Below are 6,277 nucleotides of genomic sequence, written 5' to 3' on the forward strand. Positions count from 1 at the left end.
ATGTTAGTCACCATACAGTACATCCTTGGTTTTCAATGTAAAGTTCCATGATTCATTACTTGCATATAACACCCAGTGCACCATGCAATATGTGCCCTCCTTAATACCCATCACCAGCCTATCCCATTCCCCCACCCCTCTCCCCTCTGAAGCCCTCAGTTTGTTTTCCAGAGTCCATAGTCTCTCATGTTTCATTCCCCCTTCTGTTTACCCCCCCTTCTTCTTCCTCTTCCTCTCCTACCAATCTTCCTACTTCTTATGTTCCATAAATGAGAGAAACCATATGATAATTGTCTTTCTCTGCTTGACTTATTTTGCTTAGTATAATCTCCTCCAGTCCTGTCCATGTTGCAGCAAATGTTGAGAAATTGTTCTTTTTAATGGCTGAGTAATATTCCATTGTATATATGGATCACATCTTCTTAATCCAGTCATCTGTTGAAGGGCATCTCAGCTCCTTCCACAATTTAGCTATTGTGGACAATGCTGCTATGAACATTGGGGTGCATATGGCCCTTCTCTTCACTACGTCTGTATCTTTGGGGTAAATACCCAGTAGTGCAATGGCTGGATCATAGGGTAGCTCAATTTTTAACTTTTTAAGGGACCTCCACACTGTTTTCCAGAGTGGCTGTACCAACTTGCATTCCCACCAACAATGTAGGAGGGATCCCCTTTCTCCACATCCTCTCCAACATTTGTTGTTTCCTGCCTTTTCAATTTTTGCCGTTCTAAGTGGTGTAAGGTGGTATCTTAGTCTGGTTTTGATTTGAATTTCCCTGATGGCTAATGATTTTGAACATTTTTTCATGTGTCTGTTAGCCATTTGTATGTCTTCATTGGAAAAGTGTCTGTTCATATCTTCTGCCCATTTTATGATTTGTTTATTTGTTTCTTGTGTATTGAGTTTGAGAAGTTCTTTGTAGATCTTGGATACCAGTCCTTTATCTGTAGTGTCATTTGCAAATATATTCTCCCATTCCGTGAGCTGCCTCTTAGTTTTTTTGACTGTTTCCTTGGCTGTGCAGAAGCTTTTTATCTTGATGAAGTCCCACAAGTTCATTTTTTCTTTTGTTTCTCTTGCCTTTAGTAACCAGTGTCTTTGTAGTTGCTTTGCTTATGGCTTTTTTTTATTCCCCAAAATTTGGTTACAAAATAAATGCACTATTTTTCAAACATATTAGCAGTGTAAAAAAAATTCAGTTTATATCAGCCTTATAATTTTTTTAACCTTATCAAGTTCTTGAATATTTTAAGGTCTTTTTTCCTTTTCTTTGGACCTGGAGAAGCAAATTTTATCTGAGACATTTTGGAAGGAAAATTATGACTTTTCTGTTCTTTCTAGGACTTTACATAGGTGGATATGCTGTTTTCAAATTCAAGATCTAAAACCCCAAACCTCTAAAAAATTCTACAGTTTCTGATTTTATTTTATTTGGGTGAGTCATTCTAGATTTGATCCTAGCCCACAGAGCTAAATACTACAATTTTATTTGTGGTCTTCAAAACAAAATCATTTTTAATTTTAATTAGGCGTCAATAGAAAATAATATGTCTTGTATTGGCCCTTTAAAATAATTTAAAACTTGTAAAATCTCCCAAAATCTTCTTGATTAGTGAGAGGCAGATGAATTACAGAAGTCTTATGTTAAGAGTCAGATGCTATGTGGAACTAGAGAAAAATTAAGTCAATAACACCTTAACTTGATTTAGTGGTTTGGTTTGTTGGATTAGCTGCAGTAGAGAACAGAACCCCTAGAGAATTAAATGCATGATGAAGGACTAGGATCTCTTTGGCCTCACTTTTTATTGTTTCATGAGTTTTGCTATAATTATTTTATACGTAGTTTTAAATCTGCCAACATTTTTATCACAGCCAGTATTAGGGTAGCTCTAAGAAACTTGCTGCCACTTCAGAATTTGAGAGATAATACAAATTAGTAAGTGTGTACTCTGTAAACGAAAGCTAAACAGTTTACTACTGGGATGCCTGTGTGTCTCTGTCGGTTGAGCCTCTGACTCTTGATTTCGGCTCAGATCATGATCTCAGGGTCCTGGGAACAAGCCCAGCATGGGTCTCCCAGCTCAGCAGGGAGTCTTCTTGCCTCCCTCTTCCTCAAATCCCCACCCCCCAGCTCATGCTCTCTTTCTCTGAAATAAATAAATCTTTTAAAAAAACCCCTATGTACTACTAATGGTATTACACAAAGAAGGTAAAAAAGACACCTAATGTATATGATAACAAAATATTAAAAATCAGTTGTTCAGGAAATGTGTGAGAACAACCTGGTTTTGACATATGGCACCTCATTGGATATCTGAATGGTTGGCTAGCTAGGCAGGTGTGTTCTCACCTTAGTGAGGATGATTGTCCTGATAGAACTGGACTATTTTATTAAGTATATAGATTACATTCAACAAAGCTACTGACAACTTGCTTTGTGCAAGGTGGTTGTTATATGCTGTAGAGGATGCCAAAATTAATAAGACAAGATGTCTTCTTTAGAAGTGGTTAGGTCTATTAGGGATGCGCAATTTGTATACTGATAAGTGCTGTGTGACTGTAATTCTGATTAGATAGAGACAACTACTGGCTCAAGTACTCAAGGATAGTCCCTGGAAAAGGGGTGTCTTTTTTTTTTTTAAGATGTTATTTATTTATTTGACAGAGAGGCAGTGAGAGAGGGAACACAAGCAGGGGAAGTGGGAGAGGGAAAAGCAGGCTTCCCTCTGAACAGGGAGCCCTATGCCCAGAACGCTGGGATCATGACCTGAGCCGAAGGCAGACACTTAATGACTGAGCCACCCAGGCACCCCAGGAAAAGGGGTATCCTGAAAGTCTGCAGCACTGATTTTGCTGAGGCATACTTTAATAACGTATATGTGGAGCTAATTCAGAGGTAGTCAGTTGCCTAGTTCCTAAGCGTAAGAAATCATCAGTTTTCTAACCATGATCTCAAACACTTTTTATTTGAGAAATTAAGTACAACAATGGTATAAGGGATTTACATGAAACTTATGGTGTACCCTACCTTGAACATCCGGTTGTTACTTTACTCAAATATTACAGTAAGGAATTTCAAAATCTCTTCTCTCTGTCTTGAAAAATCATTCACTTCTCATTTCTCACTTAAGGAAAAAAAATGACGATGTCAAAACATAATAATTAAAACATCTATAGATAACAGATGAACGGACAAAATGTATTAAGGGGAATGGGAGATATAGGCTTCTAGTTGTGGAATGAATAAGTCATAGAAATAAAAGGCACAGCATAAAGAATATAGTCCATGATATTGTAACAACATTGTATGGTAACAGATAGTAGTTACACTTGTGGTGAACATAGTATAATGTATAAACTTGTTGAATCACTATGTTATACATCTGAAACTAATGTAACATTGCATGTCAACTATACTCAAATTAAAAAGTGAATAAAAAATAAATAAAACATCTTATTGATTTCCAGTGAAGTATAATATATATTTTGACTATAATTAAGGTTGTAGGCAGTATAAGAAATCTATTTATAGTACTACAACAGTACTCAAGTCCAGCTATGTATATTTAAAAAAACAAGCCTAACTTTATTGAAGGCTTAAGATAAAACATCATATTTTCAGTGGAGTTTTGAAGAGATTTTCATAATCTATAGAGTCCATGGCAGTTTGGCCCACTTAGGTACCATCTTACAGATTCTCTCTTGAGCAAAGGAAGGGGAGAGGTATAGGACTTAGTTCAACTATAATCATCCAACAAAAGTGTCATTGTATTTGATTTGCATTTTTATAAGAGTTGTGGGTTTTTTGTATTGTTGGAAAATAAATTTCAAGAAACACACACCTAGATAAGTTACCTTTCTTTTTTATTTCAAAGTGAGTTAGAGCCTTATAGTTCATGCTGGGTGTGTACCTACACTTAGGCAAGGTTAATATTGGGCTTTTTTATTCTTTGTTCTTTTTGGGAAAAGATTTAATTTTCTGATTTTTACTAAAGGAGAAAAATAGACATTGATGATATCTTTCAGAATAAGATGAGGTGACTGAAGAGTTTCAGGTAGTGCACTGATAGGAGTTTGTGTTGCTTTGGAATCTTTATTTTTCTTTGGTAGGTGTTATTCTCTTTTGGTGGAGACCTGGTGATTGGGCTCCTGTATGATTTACTGGCAAGATTTTGAAATATTAGCAAGCATTTTGGAAGGCAAATAGAAGTCATCATAATCATCTCCTGGACTTAATTCACTAGTGCTCATTTCAGACTCATTGTTACTTCGTTGTCTTTAGAATCATTTCTTATTTTGTTTTGTCAGGAAGGAGTAACATAAAATCAAATTAAAATTGTAAGCATTACTGGAGCTGAAAGAGCCATCCAAATATTTTTTAGAAATATTTCCTTTTTTAAAAAATTTTCATTTTGCTCCCCTTATACCTTGATATACACATTGATTTTCTACTCCTGTTAGCTTTTCTTTTGTCTTCTCTTTTTCTTTTTTGTGAATTTCTAAGTTTAGTTTTAGTTTGCTCAGATTTAGTCTTGAAGATAACTTCTTTTGTGTTGGTAATTCTTTCTAGGAGAATAAGCCTTGGTAATTAGTTAATTTTGTCCTTGTTCCATTGACAAACATTTTGTTCTACATTTTCAGGTATGTGTATGTTTACTAGAAGGTCTGCAAATATAATTCTTTTCAGTTCAAAAAATTTCCCTGACAACTCATTTCGAAGTCATCCAATGTATGAAAGTTATTAAGATCATTAAAACTTTTCTTCCAACTGATGGATGGACAGATCCAGTTCTGTGAAACACATTGTCAGTAGATTATGTTCAGCTGACCTGGAATATTCAAAATCAAAATGTCTGTTTTGAGCAATAGCAGGTATTGGCTCTTCTATTTGTAATGGTTCTCCTTGTTCTGGAAGGTCAGCTTCCTGAGGACGAACTTGATGTAAACACCTTCACACATAAGTCTTTGGAGTCATCATTTCTATTGGAGTCCATTCCAAATGGACATACTCACTGGTCCTGAGCAGGGTCTCTTTGTTCTAAAATATATTTTTCTTTCAAAGCAAATAGTTGACGTTCAAGGTATAACATTCTTTTCTCAGGTGTAAGATGATATCTTGGGCTTCTCTCACTTTGCATTTTTCATTTTCCCAATCTAAAACATTCTATTATAGTTCAGATAACTTTTTAAAAAGATTTTATTTATTTATTTGAGAGAGAGAGACAGAGAGAGTGAGCATGCGAGCATGAGCAGGGGAGAAGGTAGAGGGACAGGAGGAAGCAGACTCTCCACTGAGCAGGGAGCCCAATACAACAGGGGGCTGGACACTGGGCTCAATGCTGGGCTTAACACCAAGCTGGATCCCAGGACCCTGAGACCATGACCTGAGCCGAAGGCAGACACTTAAATGACTGAGCCACCCAGGCGCCCCTGTAGTTCAGATCATTTTCAAACCGTATAGAAATGTTGGTCATTATTTGGTATAGCACAGCCACAAATGAGTTGGAGTTTCCTGATCTCCGCTAAGTTATTATTCCATTCTCTTTTCTTTTTTTACGTCTTCAAGACTAACCTGAAAAGACTCCTTAAGTCACCTTTCTTTGGCCATCTTCTATTTGGCCACCACCTCTGCTATAGCCATCCTCCTCATATCCCAAGGCTCTGTGAAGCTGCTGGCATGGCTCTCACCCCCAAAGACTGTGACACCACCTCCTGTCTCCTGTGACTTCTGCAACCACATTTGAAATTCTCTGTTGCACTCACCCACTGGCTGTCTGGATGTGGTCATGTGATGTGAAGGCTCTGCCAGTCACTCAGGGAGAGTCCTTCTCTACCAGGCAGCATCCCATCACACCTTAAAATAATTTAATAAAAAATATCACACACCAGTGACCTTGCCATATGTAGTCCCTAACTTAGTTTCTTTTCAGCTTCTTTGACAAATATAGTAAATACTTGTTAGATGTTTTCAGTGTACTAGACGATGGAGTACAGAAGTGAACAAGACATGTAAGAACCCTGTCCTCAGAGCTGTATATTCTACCAAATGTTTTACCTAAATAGCTTTAAAATAACAACTGGGATTTTCTCTAAGCTGCCATGTATATCTTCAACTTTACATACTGGAAAAAAATAGAATTTACCAGAAAACATGTTCATATAGTCTAACATATCATATTTTTAAAATTGGTATTTCTCCATAGAAAAAATTTTCAGATAAATGGGATATCTGATGATTAGCAGAGGCAGCATGAAGACATTAGACGTTTTTTG

General features: G+C 36.6%; 1 pseudogene; it reads right to left on the reverse strand.

Annotated features, from left to right (window-relative positions):
- Nucleotides 1-4,288: 4,288 nt before the first annotated feature.
- Nucleotides 4,289-5,792, reverse strand: LOC148109159 (shugoshin 1-like; annotated as a pseudogene).
- Nucleotides 5,793-6,277: the final 485 nt, after the last annotated feature.

Source organism: Ursus americanus, chromosome 12 (assembly GCF_024610735.1).
Source record: "Ursus americanus isolate L20-20 chromosome 12, mUrsAme1.1.p, whole genome shotgun sequence".
Lineage (NCBI taxonomy): Eukaryota > Metazoa > Chordata > Mammalia > Carnivora > Ursidae > Ursus > Ursus americanus.